Source organism: Petromyzon marinus, chromosome 33 (genome assembly GCF_048934315.1).
Source record: "Petromyzon marinus isolate PM22_M1 ecotype Great Lakes invasive population chromosome 33, UKy_Petmar_22M1.pri1.0, whole genome shotgun sequence".
Classification (NCBI taxonomy): Eukaryota; Metazoa; Chordata; class Hyperoartia; order Petromyzontiformes; family Petromyzontidae; genus Petromyzon; species Petromyzon marinus.
In genome coordinates, this window is record NC_133699.1 from 5,129,382 (window position 1) to 5,149,008 (window position 19,627).

Below are 19,627 nucleotides of genomic sequence, written 5' to 3' on the forward strand. Positions count from 1 at the left end.
GAATGTTCTCACAACGAATTCCCCTAGAGAGCTGGGGCGACGAGAATAATAATAATAATGATGTTGAGTTTTGATGTAAATTGTTCGTCGTTACAGCATTGACAGTGGTGCAGAAGCACCGATGACCCCCAAAAAACCTCATACAGTACCTACTATAATCACCCAGGAATCTGTCCTTAACGCTCGTTACGTCACTCCACGTCGACCAGCCACCCCTCATTAATATTCATGAGCAGGTGACGTCCTCCAAATGGACCCCCCCCCTCACCCCTCCTCATTCATAATCATGAGCGGGTGACGTCACTCAAGATGGAGTACTCCCCCCCCACCCTCACTAATAATCATGAACAAGTGACATCAGTGACATAACTCCACAACGAACAGCCACCCCTCATTAATATTCATGAGCAGGTGACGTCCTCCAAATGGACACCCCCCACCCCTCCTCATTCATAATCATGAGCGGGTGACGTCACTCAAATTGGAGTACTCCCCCACGCATGAATAATCATGAGCAAGTGACATTACTCCACAACGAACAGCCCCCTCATTAATATTCATGAGCAGGTGACGTCCTCCAAATGGACCCGGATGACGCTGCAAAGTATTATCTGTATTTTGATTTAGCGTGCTGATCTTAAAGGTGCATTGAAAATTTTGATACTCCGCCCGATGCTTCTGTTGTTGTGGAGTAACACATGCAGCCAGCTATGGCTCTAAGATTTGGTGTTACATGTTATTTATGTAGTTTATTGTAAAAAAAAATCGGTCACAGTCCTTGTGAGCACTGTTACGTTGCAATTATGGCTTTATTTTTTGGTGATTTGGAAAAGTTTTTTGGTTTGGACATGTTTGTTTTGTTGTAGTACGGAGTTAGACTGATGGCCTTAATCTAAGTTTTCTTGTGGTTGTTGTTGTTTGACTTGCATCCCACTGGGATTTTTTTGCACATAGCGTTGTTGGTGTACGGTGATTTTTTTTCAGGAATATTTTTGCTGGGTTTTTTTCCATGGATTTTCTGTTTGCACAGTCACATAGTCACTTTAAGATGTTTTTCTTGTTCGTGTTTTTTTGTTTGTTGTGGTTGCACCCGATTCAAGAGCCGAATGGCTCACAGTGCTATACCAAAATAAACTGAACTGAACCCCCCCCCTCATTAATAATCATGAGCGGGTGACGTCACTCCACATGGGGGGGGGGGGGGCGAGGCGCCTCCTCCCCCCTCCTCAGCGTCAACTCACAACCCTCACTACAAAGGCAGAACCCTCACGTCACGTGATCTCCGTAACGCTGTTGAGACATCGAAGTAAAAAGGACGTCATGATGAACAAGGGATTATAAACCTTTAAATTAAATAGGTCTGTGTAACCGCGCCCTTACAAATTACACGCGAATTGATGCAATGACTATCACGTCGCGGTCTGCTTTTCGCTTGCAAGTTTCACATTTACTGCAATACACCCGTCCTTGGACGGGCAAAAGGTTTAGTAGTCAAAAACACTGTGGTCTTAAAAGGAAATATATAATAGGCGACGTTTCGGGCAGTGGCCCACCTTCATAGCACATGCCTTATATGTGCTATGCTTTAGAACGTTCGTATTTTCTGATTATTCTACCGATTATAATTAATCGATAGTTTTTTTACGCGTTTGCTGACTGCAGGTCTAAAAGGTGAAGCGGCCAGTAACAAACAGCACTTTGAAAATTATAATACTGTCGATTATGTTTCATTTGAGCAAGATGAGACGAACCTGAGGAATGATGTGACCTAGTGGAGTGAGTAGGTGTGTGTGTCAGTGTGTGAGTGGTTGAGTCAGTAGGTGAGTGAGTGGGTGGGTGTGTGAGTGAGTGAGTGTGTCAGTGTGTGAGTGGTTGAGTCAGTAGGTGAGTGAGTGGGTGGGTGTACAAGTGGGTGAGTGTGTAAGTGTGTGAGTGGTTAAGTCAGTAGGTGAGTGAGTGGGTGGGTGTACAAGTGGGTGAGTGTGTAAGTGTGTGAGTGGTTGAGTCAGTAGGTGAGTGAGTGGGTGGGTGTACGAGTGTGTGTGTGTAAGTGTGTGAGTGGTTGAGTCAGTAGGTGAGTGAGTGGGTGGGTGTGTGAGTGTGTCAGTGTGTGAGTGGTTGAGTCAGTAGGTGAGTGAGTGGGTGTACGAGTGTGTGCAGGTGTGTGTGTGTGAGTGGTTGAGTCAGTAGGTGAGTGAGTGGGTGTGTGAGTGTGTAAGTGTGTGAGTGGTTGAGTCAGTAGGTGAGTGAGTGGGTGGGTGTGTGAGTGTCTGAGTGTGTAAGTGTGTGAGTGGTTGAATCAGTAGGTGAGTGAGTGGGTGTACGAGTGTGTGCAGGTGTGTGTGTGTGAGTGGTTGAGTCAGTAGGTGAGTGAGTGGGTGGGTGTACAAGTGGGTGAGTGTGTAAGTGTGTGAGTAGTTGAGTCAGTAGGTGAGTGAGTGGGTGTACGAGTGTGTGAGTGTGTCAGTGTGTGAGTGGTTGAGTCAGTAGGTGAGTGAGTGGGTGTACGAGTGTGAGTGTGTAGGTGAGTGAGTGGTTGAGTCAGTATGTGAGTGAGTGGGTCGGTGTACGAGTGTATGAGTGTGTAAGTGTGTGAGTGGTTGAATAAGTAGGTGAGTGAGTGGGTGTACGAGTGGGTGAGTGTGCTTTTGTGATCCACAGTGTGGTGAGCGTGTGTGGGCAAGTGAGTGGGTGAGTCAGTAGGTGAGTGAGTGAGTGGATGGGTGTACGAGTGGGTGAGTGCGCTGTTGTGACATGCAGTGTGGTGAGTAGGTGAGAGAGTCTGGGCAGGTCTGTGAGTGGGTGAGTCAGTAGGTGGATGTACGAGTGGGTGAGTGTCCTGTTACAACCTTCAGTGGTTGAACACAGCGTGGAGGAAAATAAACAGTCATCGATTACTTATACGAATCGAATATCCCACGTCTATAAACCCTGGTCTCATGGTCACTTAGATCAGTATTACCGAGCAGACGAGATGCTACCGAGCACCCCACACACACACACCGATGCCTTTAATAATGAATCAAGGCGCGGGTAATTGACCTAAATGGTCTATACTTAACTAACGCGCTCGGCTCCGAGGTTAATTACGCGTTAATTAAGTTTGCCTGATGACCCGGTCACGTTTGTTATGGATGCCATTGTGTGTGCGTGGGTGGGTGGCGTGTAAATCGCACGCGTATTTGTGCGCTCTATGCACGTGTGTGTGTGTACGTGTGTGTGTGCGAATTCCTACACAATTAACTGATGGATGTGGCGATTAGACCACACCAAAGTTGGATTCCTGGTCACGCTCAACACCGGTGCCAACGCTAAGTTTGTACCTTTACGTGGCCTGGGTCTCCCCTAGGTAGACTTGGCCTCAACATAAATGCCTCCCGTTCTCCTCCCCCCGGGGCCACGCCACTCCGCCGTGTTGCCGAGACTCCTCCCGTCAGTGGCCGCCCCCCCCACACCCCCCCCGGCTCACAACGGGCGACGGCGGTGGCCATGCACGTGGCACCTGCGATGGAGCGCTGCGAAGACAGCGAAGGGTTCACGCGTGGTACACAAATGTCGCGAAAACTTCCATTACCACCACCCCCTGTGAGGCGTCGAGGTGACGAGATTATGCCCAGGGTCACCAGGAGAGGGCGGTACAGCAAATGTGGACCCCCCCCCCCGCAACATCTGTTCCATCTGCATGGGATTGAGCTACTACCACCACCACCCCCTTCTCACACACACACACAGACGTGGGTTTTCTCCGGGTGCTCCGGTTTCCAAAGATAAAGACCTCGCCTCGTATAGCCTTGACAGACTGTCGGGGCAAGTTCTTGTTAGCGAGGGCCTACGAGGGCCGGAACGGTGGCACACGAGGGGGTGGGTGGCCAGCACCACGCCCGGCCGCCTTTGTCCCTCCAGTGGCGATGTTTACACACGGCACCCGGTACTCACTTGAGGCTGAGTCCACCTCGGGGAGGCCCAGGACCGGTTCAGATGAATCGTAACTGGTGTTGGACGTGAGCGGGAATCAAGGTCGGCCGGCCGGGTTCATAGCGCAGCGCGCTAACGGCTGCACTACACACCAAGCATCCCATGTCCCACACACACTCACAACTCTCCACGTCCCACACACACACACATCCATGTCCCACACACACTCACAACTCTCCATGTCCCACACACAACTCTCCATGTCCCACACACACATCTCTCCATGTCCCACACACAACTCTCCATGTCCCACACACACATCTCTCCATGTCCCACACACACACTCACAACTCTCCATGTCCCACACACACACACATATCCATGTCCCACACACACACACATATCCATGTCCCACACACACACATAACTCCATGTGCCACACACACAACTCTCCATGTCCCACACACACACACATATCCATGTCCCACACACACACACATATCCATGTCCCACACACACACATAACTCCATGTGCCACACACACAACTCTCCATGTCCCACACACACACATATCCATGTCCCACACACACACATATCCATCTCCCACACACACACACACATATCCATGTCCCACACACACACACAACTCTCCATGTCACACACACACACAACTCTCCATCTCCCACACACACACATACCCATGTCCCACACACACACAACTCTCCATGTCACACACACACACACAACACCCCATGTCCCACACACACACACAACTCTCCATGTCACACACACAACTCTCCATCTCCCACACACACACATATCCATGTCCCACACACACACACACATCTACATGTCCCACACACACACATCTCTCCATGTCACACACACACACACAACACCCCATGTCCCACACACGCACATCTCTCCATGTCACACACACACACAACACCCCATGTCCCACACACACACACAACTCTCCATGTCACACACACAACTCTCCATCTCCCACACACACACATATCCATGTCCCACACACACACACCTACATGTCCCACACACACACATCTCTCCATGTCACACACACACACACAACACCCCATGTCCCACACACACACATCTCTCCATGTCACACACACACACAACACCCCATGTCCCACACACACACACAACTCTCCATGTCACACACACAACTCTCCATCTCCCACACACACACATATCCATGTCCCACACACACACACATATCCATGTCCCACACACACACAACTCTCCATGTCACACACACACACAACACCCCATGTCCCACACACACACACAACTCTCCATGTCACACACACACACAACTCTCCATCTCCCACACACACACATATCCATGTCCCACACACACACACATCTACATGTCCCACACACACACAACTCTCTATGTCCCACACACACACACAACTCTCCATGTCCCACACACACACATCTCTCCATGTCCCACACACACAACTCTCCATATCACACACACACACATCTCTCCATGTCACACACACACAACTCTCCATCTCCCATACACACACACAACTCTCCATGTCACACACACACACAACTCTCCATGTCCCACACACACACAACTCTCCACGTCCCACACACACACATCTCTCCATGTCCCACACACACACAACTCTCCATGTCACACGCACACAACAACCCAGGTCACACACACATACAACTCTCTCCATGTCACACACACATATCTCCATGTCACACGCACACAAAAACCCAGGTCACACACACACACATCTCTCCATGTCACACACACAACTCTCCATGCCCCACACACACACAACTCTCCATGTCACACGCACACAACACCCCATGTCCCACACACACACACATATCCATGTCCCACACACACACACATATCCATGTCCCACACACACACATAACTCCATGTGCCACACACACAACTCTCCATGTCCCACACACACACATATCCATGTCCCACACACACACATATCCATCTCCCACACACACACACACATATCCATGTCCCACACACACACACAACTCTCCATGTCACACACACACACAACTCTCCATCTCCCACACACACACATACCCATGTCCCACACACACACAACTCTCCATGTCACACACACACACACAACACCCCATGTCCCACACACACACACAACTCTCCATGTCACACACACAACTCTCCATCTCCCACACACACACATATCCATGTCCCACACACACACACACATCTACATGTCCCACACACACACATCTCTCCATGTCACACACACACACACAACACCCCATGTCCCACACACGCACATCTCTCCATGTCACACACACACACAACACCCCATGTCCCACACACACACACAACTCTCCATGTCACACACACAACTCTCCATCTCCCACACACACACATATCCATGTCCCACACACACACACCTACATGTCCCACACACACACATCTCTCCATGTCACACACACACACACAACACCCCATGTCCCACACACACACATCTCTCCATGTCACACACACACACAACACCCCATGTCCCACACACACACACAACTCTCCATGTCACACACACAACTCTCCATCTCCCACACACACACATATCCATGTCCCACACACACACACATATCCATGTCCCACACACACACAACTCTCCATGTCACACACACACACAACACCCCATGTCCCACACACACACACAACTCTCCATGTCACACACACACACAACTCTCCATCTCCCACACACACACATATCCATGTCCCACACACACACACATCTACATGTCCCACACACACACAACTCTCTATGTCCCACACACACACACAACTCTCCATGTCCCACACACACACATCTCTCCATGTCCCACACACACAACTCTCCATATCACACACACACACACATCTCTCCATGTCACACACACACAACTCTCCATCTCCCATACACACACACAACTCTCCATGTCACACACACACACAACTCTCCATGTCCCACACACACACAACTCTCCACGTCCCACACACACACATCTCTCCATGTCCCACACACACACAACTCTCCATGTCACACGCACACAACAACCCAGGTCACACACACATACAACTCTCTCCATGTCACACACACATATCTCCATGTCACACGCACACAAAAACCCAGGTCACACACACACACATCTCTCCATGTCACACACACAACTCTCCATGCCCCACACACACACAACTCTCCATGTCACACGCACACAACACCCCATGTCCCACACACACACAACTATCCATGTCACACACACACAACTCTCCATGTCACACACACAACCCAGGTCACACACACATCTCCATGTCCCACACACACACAACTCTCCATGTCACACGCACACAACAACCCAGGTCACACACACACACACACATCTCTCCATGTCACACACACACAACTCTCCATGTCACATGCACACAACAACCTAGGTCACACACACATAACTCTCCATGTCACACACACACACAACTCTCCATGTCACACGCATACAACAACCCAGGTCACACACACACATCTCTCCATGTCACACACACACACAACTCTCCATGTCCCACACACACATCTCTCCATGTCACACACAACTCTCCATGTCCCACACACACACAACTCTCCATCTCCCATACACACACAACTCTCCCTGTCCCACACACACACACAACCCAGGTCACACACACACACACACAACTCTCCATGTCCCACACACACATCTCTCCATGTCACACACAACTCTCCATGTCCCACACACACACAACTCTCCATCTCCCATACACACACAACTCTCCCTGTCCCACACACAACCCAGGTCACACACACACACATCTCTCCATGTCCCACACACACACAACTCTCCATGTCACACGCACACACAACCCAGGTCACACACACATCTCTCCACGTCACACGCACACACGTGCTTCACTGCGTCTCCCACACATGATCACATCATGTCTGAAATCTGACAAAAGAAACCCCCCCACCCACACTTTGAACGCCAGCTGAGTTCACAAACACCATCGGTTTAAAGCTTTCGTGACTGCAAGGATTCATCTTCTTGGTTCTGTCGTCCCGACAGTTCTGTTCCTTCACCTGAAGAATGCTACTTGTGTTGTGGCCGAAACGTCGTGAGAATTTTATTGTCTGATTTTGTTTTATTCTCATTCTACGTGACTTTACCGAAATAACCAAGAAGCTGAAACCCCATCGGGTTAATTTGTGTCCAAAGCCCAAGCTGTTTTCTACTCACACGAGGAAGTTACGTGGTTTCTATATTCACGTTTAAATATTTATTATTTCAAGTATTGTACGTATGCGTGCATACTCAGACAGCCATGTCGTCATTCCGCTTTCTGGATTCAGGCGTGCGGATCGCGGCGGTTAAATGACCATACTTCACCACGCTGGTCACATGCGTCGAGTTGGGGACAGCCGGCCAGGGGGAGCATATACATACGGTACAACAATGGATTCAGATGCACGCGACATCTGCTGCCCATAACGTGGCCTCGCAGCGGCCCATAACACCCAGGCCACCCGTTCCATCGCTATTCAGGTTCAACACCTGCTGAGCTTTGGAGATATCAGACGAGATCGGGCAAGTTGGTCACTGACATTGTGATGACACACTTCTTTGTGAGACGGAGACGACGCGCTGTTGACACGGACACGTTGTGAGCACACCACGCTGTGAACCCGGTCAACCTGAGTTCGAGTCCATGCTATTGCTAAACAAACAAAAGCACATCTTTGGTGATATCTGAGCCTGCGAGGAGAAGTTTGGTCAAAATAACCTCCATGACCGATATGGAAATCGGGAGGTCTGCGTCCATCTAGCCAGGGGGGTTCACAATGGTCTGGGATTCATATTCTTTGTGTCTTTCGGTAAAGTCACGTTTGCGATCGCAACACAAGCGGCCTTCACCTCCGCCTGATTTTTTATTTTTGTTTTAATTTTCTACCTCCGTGACTTTACCGAAAGAACCAAGAATATGAATCCCTGCGGTCACGAACGTTTTAAGTCATAAGACACTCCGGAAAGTAAGACGCATCCCCGAAGCCCCCTTTTCCTTTAAAACACAGAGGAGGGGGAGAATACGGTTATATGAATGTGATCAATATAGTATTGTGATGTTAATCTGACGTGTCTGTTGCCGTGTCGAACCGCTCACGACGACAGTGGCTCAGGCTGGTCGCGAGCGGTGAGGAACGAACATGGGGCACGACAGCAGGGCGACGAGTTAAATGGGTCCACGTCCTTCGAGGCGCGCGCGCGTGTGTGTCTGTCTGTATGTATGTGTGTCTGTCTGTGTGTGTGTCTGTGTATGTCTTCGTCTGTGTCTCTCTGTGTGTATCTGTCTGTGTGTATGTGTGTCTCCGTGTGTATGTGTGTCTCCGTGTGTCTGTGTGTGTCTCCGTGTGTCTGTCTGTGTGTATGTGTGTGTATGTGTGTATGTCTGTGTGTCTGTGTATGTCTTTGTCTGTGTCTCTCTGTGTGTATCTGTCTGTGTGTATGTGTGTGTGTCTGTGTGTGTGTGTATGTGTCTCCGTGTGTATCTGTGTGTGTATGTGTGTCTCCGTGTGTATGTGTGTCTCCGTGTGTCTGTGTGTGTCTCCGTGTGTCTGTCTGTGTGTATGTGTGTGTCTGTGTGTATCTGTGTGTGTATGTGTGTATGTCTGTGTGTCTGTGTATGTCTTTGTCTGTGTCTCTCTGTGTGTATCTGTCTGTGTGTGTATGTGTGTGTCTGTGTGTGTGTATGTGTGTCTCCGTGTGTATGTGTGTCTCCGTGTGTATCTGTCTCCGTGTGTCTGTGTGTGTCTCCGTGTGTCTGTCTGTGTGTATGTGTGTGTATGTGTGTATGTCTGTATGTCTGTGTGTCTGTGTATGTCTTTGTCTGTGTCTCTCTGTGCGTATCTGTCTGTGTGTGTGCCTGTGTGTGTGCCTGTGTGTGTACGTGTGTGTCTGTGTGTATCTGTGTGTATGGGGGAGCGGTGGTGTAGCAGTTAGCGCGCGGCGTTACAAACCTGGCGACCCGGGTTCGATTCCTGCTCACGGCCAACATCAGTGACGATTATCTGAACTGGTCCTGGGCCTCCCCTAGGTCGACTCAGTCTCAAATGAGTACCTGGTGCAATGTGTAAACATCGCCACTGGGGAGACAAAGGCGGCCGGGCGTGGTGTTGGCCACCCACCCCCTCTCGTGTGCCGTGCCGGTCTTCATAGATGCTCACTAACAGCACTTGCCCCTACAGTATGTTCAGGCTATACGGGGGATCTTTGTCTTTGTTTTGTGTGTGTGTATGTCTGCGTGTGTGTGTGTCTGTGTGTGTGTCTGTATGTCTGCGTGTGTGTGTTTGTAGTCCGGCAAAAACAACCCCCTACCTCCTCGTTGGTGCCGGACGGAAACGCTGATGTGGGCAATGCCATGAGGGGAGGGCCAATTTAGATTGGCCATTCCCCTCATGGCATTTGTACCCACCACAGCGGCCAAATGGGGGCTCTGGATGGGTGCGAGGGGCTGGTAACCCCTCCACCTTCAATTAATTACCACCAAACCACGATTTAATTTTTTTATTAAGCTTGTGCCGGAGGCCCTGGGGGGACAGGCGTCTATGATGACTCCTGGCCAAACCCCATTTGGCGGAGCCAGGAGACTGAATCCTTACCCTCGGGGCTCCTCCAGAAACAACAAAAAGCCACTACGGGTGGCCACGTGGAATGTTCGAATGCTCACTGCGGAGGAGAGGCTGCCACTCCTCTGTCGGGAGCTGGACCGGTACCGCCTGGATATCTGTGGTATTCAGGAGGTCCGGTGGACCGGCTCTGGCTCCAGCCACCATGAGGGGTGGACAGTCCTGTACTCGAGGCAGCAGACTATCAAACAACAGGGTGTGGGTCTTCTTTTGAATAAAAGAATGAAGGGGGTGTGGGACCATGGCGGTGAGGTGTGGGAAGCTGTAAGCCCCAGGCTACTTGGGGCTCATCTTCCCATCAACCAGAGGCGAGGAGTGGTGGTCGTGGTTACTTATGCCCCCACCGAAGACGAACATCCATGGAGGGATGTAGGCAAGGCCGATGAGTCAGATGCCTTCTATGACCTCCTGTCACAGGTGCTAGCTAAAGTGGCCCCTCGGGATAGAGTCATCTTGTTGGGTGACTTCAATGCCCGAGTTGGTCATGATGCTCGCACCTGGTCTGGAGTGATTGGAAGGCATGGGCCAGATCAGCTCAATAACAACGGCAGGAGGCTGCAACATTTTTGTGCAGCTCATGGGCTTGTAATTACCAACACGCTGTTCCGGCATCGGCGCATCCACACAACAGCATGGATGCATTCCGGGTCCAAGCAAGAACATCTGCTGGACTACATAGTGAAGGAACAACGGATGCGGGCCCATGTCCTTGATACCAGGACCTACCATGTAGCTGATCTGCCCACTCACCATCGACTTGTCATCTGTAAGATGCGCCTGCCATTCTTCCACTCCGGTGGTGGATGTACACCCAGGGCCCCATTCAACCCCATAGTGGCATGGTCTCAGCAAGCGAGAATTTCATCATCGCTTGCGGCTGGGGTTGGCATCATCCCCCACTCCTCCTGATGTCGAGGGGAAATGGGCGAGGTTTAGGACTGTGGCTCATGTAGCTGCAATGGATGCTTTGGGTACATGGTCCAGACCTCCCCAGAGACCCTGGCTGTTATATGGTAGGTGTTCAGGCTGGCTGAGAAAAAGCGACAGGCCCACTCTCATCGGCTACAGCACCCCACGTCAGAGAATGAGGAGGCTTACCGAAGCCTTCGCTCGGAGGTTCGGAGAGCCGTGAGGCGCTGCAAGGATGGGTGGTGGTCGCGGGTTGCTGAGGAGATGGAGTCTGCCTCAATGGCCCGCGATCACAAATCCCTATTTAACTCCATCAAAAAAGTAACCTGCAGCACCACACCTATTACCATAATTAGGGGAAAGAATTGTGATCCAATCTCCAACCCCCAGGAACAGGTTTGCAGATTTGCTGTGCATTTCTGTGAGATCCTGGGGGAGGGGGAATCCCTCAGCCTGGAAAACATCGTGGGACAAAGTGGGGATAACCCTGATGAGGCTGCGGTGCCTAAAATATTGGACGTCACACCCTGTGAGTGGCTGGCTGAGGTGCCATCTGTTGAGGAAGTACTGAAGGCGATCGAGAGTCTGAGACCAGGAAAGGCAGTGGGCAGAGATGATCACCCAAGCGAAATGCTGAGGGAGGGTGGCGTTTGTGTGCAGACTGCCCTACATGACATCATAACAGTCTGGGTCACTGGATGGGTTCCGCAGGATTGGAAGGATGCCCTGGTGGTCCCCCTCTTTAAGAAGGGGGACCACACAGACTGTAACAACTACAGAGGCATCTCTCAGTATGCCGGGAAAGGTCCTGGCAAGGATTATTCAACATCGCCTTGCTAGGCACGTTGAGGAGAGGCTTGCGGAGCTCCAATGCGGTTTCAAGAAAGGGCGGTCCTGCACAATTGCTATATTTTCTGTCCGTCTGCTACAGCAGAGGTGTAGGGAATTCCAACAAGACCTACATCTCTGCTTCATTGACCTGGTCAAGGCCTATGGTACCATCAGTAGGCCTGCGCTCTGGGTTGTTCTTCGTGCTTTCGGAGTTCCTGACCCTCTGCTCATGTTCATTAAGGACCTTCATGATGGTGAGCAGGCCCGGGTAAAACTACGTGGCCGGGAGTCAGAGCCATTCCCCGTACACCTTGGGGTGCGACAGGGATGTCCTCTGAAGCCTTCAGTAGCTGTACCAGAGGAATTCCCATTTGGTACAGATACAATGGGAGGCTGATCGATGCCCGGTTGCGGTTAAGGGATAGCTCCCTATTGGTCAATCACTTTATGTATGCCGACGACCTGGTAATTGCAGCTCACTCAGAGGAGGAGTTGGAGGCGCTGCAGCTGAAACTGGGCAGTTGGAGGCGCTGCGGCTGAAACTTGAGTGTGCCACTAATAGGTGGGGCTTACCATCAGCCCCACCAAAACGAAGCACCTGCCTGGGTATTTTGTACAATCGGGCACTCCACCCCCACAACTCCCAATCGGTGATGGGGCAGTTGTGGAGAGAGTGGAGAGTTTCCCATACCTGGGTAGTGTGCTTATGACCGACTCCAGTTTAACAGCAGAGGTCTCACTCCAAATCAGTCGAGCAGCATTATCTTTTCATTGGTTGCGTAACGCTGTGTGGAAGCTACCTGGTCTGTCGCTCCGCACGAAGCTTCAGGTCTTCTAGGCTAAGTCATTCCCTCCCTTCTCTACGCTTGTGAAACGTGGACCCCCCTAATGGAACATCTTCGCCGGTTAGAAACATTTAGGCTGGCCTGCCTGCGATCCATCCTGGGTTTAACCAGGCTGGATTGTGTGAGGAGCTCACAAATTCCTCGAAAGATCTGGACAAAGTGCCATCGGTGAGCACCTCTGGCAGGCAAGGCTGCTGGGTCATGTAGCCCGCATGCCCAATCACCGCATGTCCAAATAGCTTTTGTTTGGCCAGATCGAGGGGGCTAAGCGGGCGTGGCACGGGCTAGAGAAGAGATGGAGTGATGTGGTACAGGAGGATGTGGAGCTGAGTGGACTTGCCGATGACCGGTACCAGCGGTGTCAAGATCGGCCTCTGTGGAGGAGGCTCATGAAGGACGCCACTGGGCAGTTGGAGGCAGTCGCCTTCCAACAACAACAGAGGGCGGAGGAGCGACCCTCACAACATCGAGCGGAGCGCCGGGTGGCTAAAGCACAGCAAGTTGGCACAGTAGGGGGCACAGGTGGTGCATCAGCCAGTCATCTCGGTCATCTCAGTCAGTCGACCCGTGGCACCTGGGTCTGCCCCGTGACCTCATGCCAGCGGGCATTCGACACTTTACGTGGCCTCAACGTGCACATAGCCTGGCACAAGCGTCGTGGTGACGTCACCGCCACTTAGTGACGAATGGCGGTTGTTGTTGTTGCATGTGGGGAGCGGTAGTGTAGTGTTAGCGCGCTGCGCTATGAACCTGGCGACCCGGGTTCGATTCCCGCTCACGGCCAACACCAGTGACGATTATCTGAACCGGTCCCGGGCCTCCCCCTAGGTCTACTCAGCCTCAAATGAGTACCTGGTGCGGTGTGTAAACATCGCCACTAGCGAGACAAAGGCGGCCTGGCGTGGTGTCGGCCACCCACCCCCTCGTGTGACGTGCTGGCCTTCACAGGTTCTGGCTAACGGCACTTGTCCCAACCGTCTGTTGAGGCTACACGGGGGATCTTTGTCCTTGTGTGTCAGTGTGCACGTCTCGTTGGGAGCGGTGGTGTAGCGGTTAGCGCTCTGCGCTACGAACCCGGCGACCCGAGGTCGATTCCCGCTAACCTGCCAACAACCAGGCCTCCCCTAGGACGACTCAGCCGCAAATGAGTATCTGGTGTGGTGTGTACTCATCAGGAATGGAAAGACAAAGGCGGCTGCGCGTGGGTCTGACCACCCATCGCTTCCTGTACCGTTCTGGCCTTCATAGGTGCTCGCTGACAGCACTTTCCCCAACTGATCGTTAAGCCTGTACGGGGGATCTTTGTCTTTGTTCCTTCCTGCGGAGTCCGTGCCCCTCCATCCCTGATGGCCGCTCCAAGCACAAAGCGAATGTGCTTGCTGCATTTACAATCCGTTATTCATTCCACGAATGACTGAAACGTGGCCATTCATTCGTATGTCCGGTTCATTCATTCATTGCATTTACATTTACGTGAATTCAATAAGTGGATGCTTACACAAACTTAATCGCTTACATTGGCGATTAAGTTTAATGAATGCATCGTTATGGTTATTAATCGTCATTCATTCGTTCAATTAATGAGTGAGACGGTTCAATCGCAGCACATTTAATTCACTGAATTAATTATAATTCGTTGGTTGTAACAATACATAATATCGTTTTATTAATTTCCTAATGATTCCGGATGAATCATTGACAATTAACTTTTTCAATGAATGCGGCCGTCGAATTTACACGTGCTTTCGTTCATCGATGCGTTTGAATGAGTTAATTAATGGCACGTGTGTTTTTTTTTATTTCGTGTCGCGATTCATTCGATGAATGCGGCCGATACCTGCACGTATCGTCACGAAATGTAATGATTGAACGAGACGGTTCATTGTTGTCACGGGGCATTCGGTGAACGAATTCATTCCATCTTTGATTCGTTCGGTGAACGTATCATTCACGGACATCGTTAATTCGGCCAAATGCTTGCGAACCACTGCGCCGTCGCCGCTTTGCCCTTTTAATTATTATTATTGTTCTAAATAGTCAACGAATGATTATGCTCATGGCCAACAAATTGCGTGGCAGACGATCTCCACTTAAAATAAACGTGCTAAAAATAACACGCACGGTCTGTTTTTAATCTGTGCGTGTGCGTATATATAGTGTTTACTATTCTACCCATATCTAAGCCGCTTGGTTTGGCCCGGTAAGATGGGCGGTGCAAGACAACAACCACCATCTCAGTGTCACCACCAACCACTTGAGCTGTGAAGCCAGAGATGAGCCTCTGGTCTGCAATCCCCTCCCCTCCCTTCGCAGTCACCCCGCCCCTTCTCCCCACTCACCCCACCCCTCACCCCGCCCCTCACCCCCACTCACCCCACTCCTCACCCTCACTCCCTCTCGCCCCTCCCCATCACTAACTCCGCCCATCCAACCACTCACCCCCCCCCCCTCATCCACACAACCCTTCCCTGTCCACCAGATCCTGAATCTCTTTGTATGGTGACCACCACCTCACAAGCAAAACTGCAATTCCTTAAAATCGTATTGACACTCGCGTGTACAAACGTCAACATCACCTCCGCCACCACCACCACTATCACAAGCGTCATGGCTTTATTTGATATACACAGTCCCCTTGTCATTCCCAGCGTGAAGTAGGGTTAAATAACCCCCACGCAGTTTGGGGAAGCCCTTCATACAGTGTGTACCATGCGTTATATGTGATGATGATGATGATCATCATCGGTCTTTGGGTGCATTCCCACACAAAGCATGCAAATACTTCTTAACATTGAGCGCCGTTTTTGCTCAGCAAAGCCTCGAGTCTCCAGACCGTTTTTCGGAGAGGGTCCTGCTACATTGGAATGGTTGGCCGATTCCATGTCTTGTTTTTGGCTTCGTGTGGGAGGCCACTGGCGTACCCGGAGAAAACCCACCACGCTGTACCGTGTAGCCATCAACGCGAAGCACAGATGGATACAATAATCCGTGTGCTTTAAGTGCATATATTGGCCACCTGGTCATGAATTGGTCCGTTCCACTCAGTACAAATGCAGTACTACAGTAGTTACATCCGTAAAAAAAACATTCATCAGCATTTTGTTTGAGCGGGCGAAGTCATGACCGGTTGAGACTTTCAGGGTCTCATCAGCAGGGTGTGACCTTAAAAAAATTAATGTTTGTGTACCGAAACTAAAAATGTTAGCCTCTCACCAAAACCATCGAGAATGCGGTCAAATCTCGTCAGAGCTGTGAATCTAAACTAAAACTAGTTTTTATTTTATTTTATCAGGCAAGGCCCACTGAGCTATGTTCCTCCTTTTCAGAAGCGACGTGGCCACAAATGATAGCTCAACGAAGTTACTCATCGTGTGGACATTTATAGCAACCAATTTATTTTATTTTCTTTCTCCGTGACTTTACCGAAAGAACCAAAGAGTAACCAAATAATTGTTTGCGTAAACGTAAACGCATGTTTACTTCTAAATTCTAAATGTGGAGAGGGAAACGGGAGGACCCGGAAAAGATAACCCACACGACCACGCGGAGAGGGACACGCAAACCCCAAATAGTGTATAGAGGTGTCAGGGTCGGGATCGAACCGACGACCTCCTGCATACCAGGCGAAGGAATTAACATCACGGCGCTCTGAGCTAAGCCAGCTTGAGGCTGTGCTTGGATGGGCGACCACCACCATGCGTGTTACAGGACATGGGGCCCGCGTGGTGATCAGCGCAGACAAGATCCACTGATGCACTGCACTTCTGTTCTCATGCGCCTATGCCTCCCACACCCGCAATTACCAGCGTGGTGAAGTATGGTCAAATCGCCCAATCACGGGACCCGCGCAGAGTTTGCCAACGGGGCTTGTCGTGTACACGTGTGCGCTCAATAACCTTAATACAAACGACCCATGACGACTCCCGTGTCCCATGTAACAAAGAAAAGATCCACCACCCCGTACAGCTTGCACAGACTGCTGGGACAAGCGCTGTGAGCGAGCAGCGCCTATGAAGGCCGGCACGGCGCACGAGAAAGTGGGTGGCCAGAAACCACGCCTGGCCGCCTTTGTCTCCCCATTGGCGATGTTTACGCATCGAGTCGACCTAGGGGAGGCCCAGGGCCGGTTCAAATAATCGTCACTCGTGTTGGCCCTGAGCGGGAATCGAACTCGGGTCGCCGGGTTCGTTTGCGCAGCGCGCTAACCACTACACTACCGCCTCCCCACCCATACAACACACACCACACCAACAATCACAGAAACACAACACACACCACACCAACAATCACAGAAACACAACACACTCCACACCAACAGTCACAGACACACAACACACACCAACAATCACAGACACACAACACACACCACTCCAACAATCACAGAAACACAACACACACCACACCAACAATCACAGAAACACAACACACACCACACCAACAATCAAAGAAACACAACACACACCACACCAACAATCACAGAAACACAACACACACCACGCGAACAATCACAGAAAAACAACACACACCACACCAACAATCACAGAAAGACAACACACACCACACCAACAATCACAGAAAGACAACACACACCACACCAACAATCACAGACACACAACACACACCACACCAACAATTACAGAAATACAACACATACCACGCCAACAATCACAGAAACACAACACACACCACACCAACAATCACAGACACACAACACACAGCACACCAACAATTACAGAAATACAACACACACCACGCCAACAATCACAGAAACACAACACACACCACACCAACAATCACAGACACACAACACACACCACGCCAACAATCACAGAAACACAACACACACACCACACCAACAATCATAGAAACACAACATACACACCACACCAACAATCACAGAAGCACAACACACACCACACCAACAATCACAGAAACACAACACACACCACACCAACAATCACAGAAATACAACACACACACCACACCAACAATCACAGACACACAACACACATCACACCAACAATCACACAAACACAACACACACCACACCAACAATCACAGACACACAACACACACCACACCAACAATCACAGAAACACAACACACACCACACCAACAATCACAGAAACACAACACACACCACACCAACAATTACAGAAACACAACACACACCACACCAACAATCACAGAAACACAACACACTCACCACACCAACAATCACAGAAACACAACACACACCACACCAACAGTCACAGAAACACAACACACACCACACCAACAATCACAGAAACACAACACACACCACACCAACAATCACAGAAACACAACACACTCACCACACCAACAATCACAGAAACACAACACACACCACACCAACAGTCACAGAAACACAACACACACCACACCAACAATCACAGAAACACAACACACACCACACCAACAATCACAGAAACACAACACACACACACCACACCAACAATCACACAAACACAACACACACCACACCAACAATCACAGAAACACAACACACACACCACACCAACAATCACAGACACACAACACACACCACACCAACAATCACGGAAACACAACACACACCACGCCAACAATCACAGAAACACAACACACACCACACCAACAATCACAGACACACAACACACACCACACCAACAATCACAGACGCACAACACACACCACACCAACAATCACAGAAACACAACACACACCACACCAACAATCACAGAAACACAACACACACCACACCAACAATCACAGAAACACAACACACACACCACACCAACAATCACAGACACACAACACACACCACACCAACAATCCCAGAAACACAACACACACCACACCAACAATCACATAAACACAACACACACCACACCAACAATTACAGAAACACAACACACACCACACCAACAATCACAGAAACACAACACACACACCACACCAACAATCACAGAAACACAACACACACCACCCCACAACAATCACTGAAACACAACACACACCACACCAACAATCACAGACACATAACACAAACCACACCAACAATCATAGAAACACAACACACACCACACCAACAATCACACAAACACAACACACACCACACCAACAATCACAGAAACACAACACACACCACACCAACAATCACGGAAACACAACACACACCACGCCAACAATCACAGAAACACAACACACACCACACCAACAATCACAGACACACAACACACACCACACCAACAATCACAGACACACAACACACACCACACCAACAATCACAGAAACACAACACACACCACACCAACAATCACAGAAACACAACACACACCACACCAACAATCACAGACACACAACACACACCACACCAACAATCACAGACGCACA

The 19,627-nt window shown here is 50.2% G+C and overlaps 1 long non-coding RNA gene across 1 annotated transcript in view; it reads right to left on the bottom strand.

The window, feature by feature from the left end:
- Positions 1 to 790: 790 nt before the first annotated feature.
- Positions 791 to 19,627, bottom strand: part of LOC142929719 (uncharacterized) — a 35,273-nt gene continuing 16,436 nt past the window's right edge. Inside the window, exon 2 of the long non-coding RNA XR_012945875.1 lies at positions 791 to 3,515. This is a non-coding gene — a long non-coding RNA (uncharacterized LOC142929719). The remainder of the gene's footprint in view (positions 3,516 to 19,627) is intronic.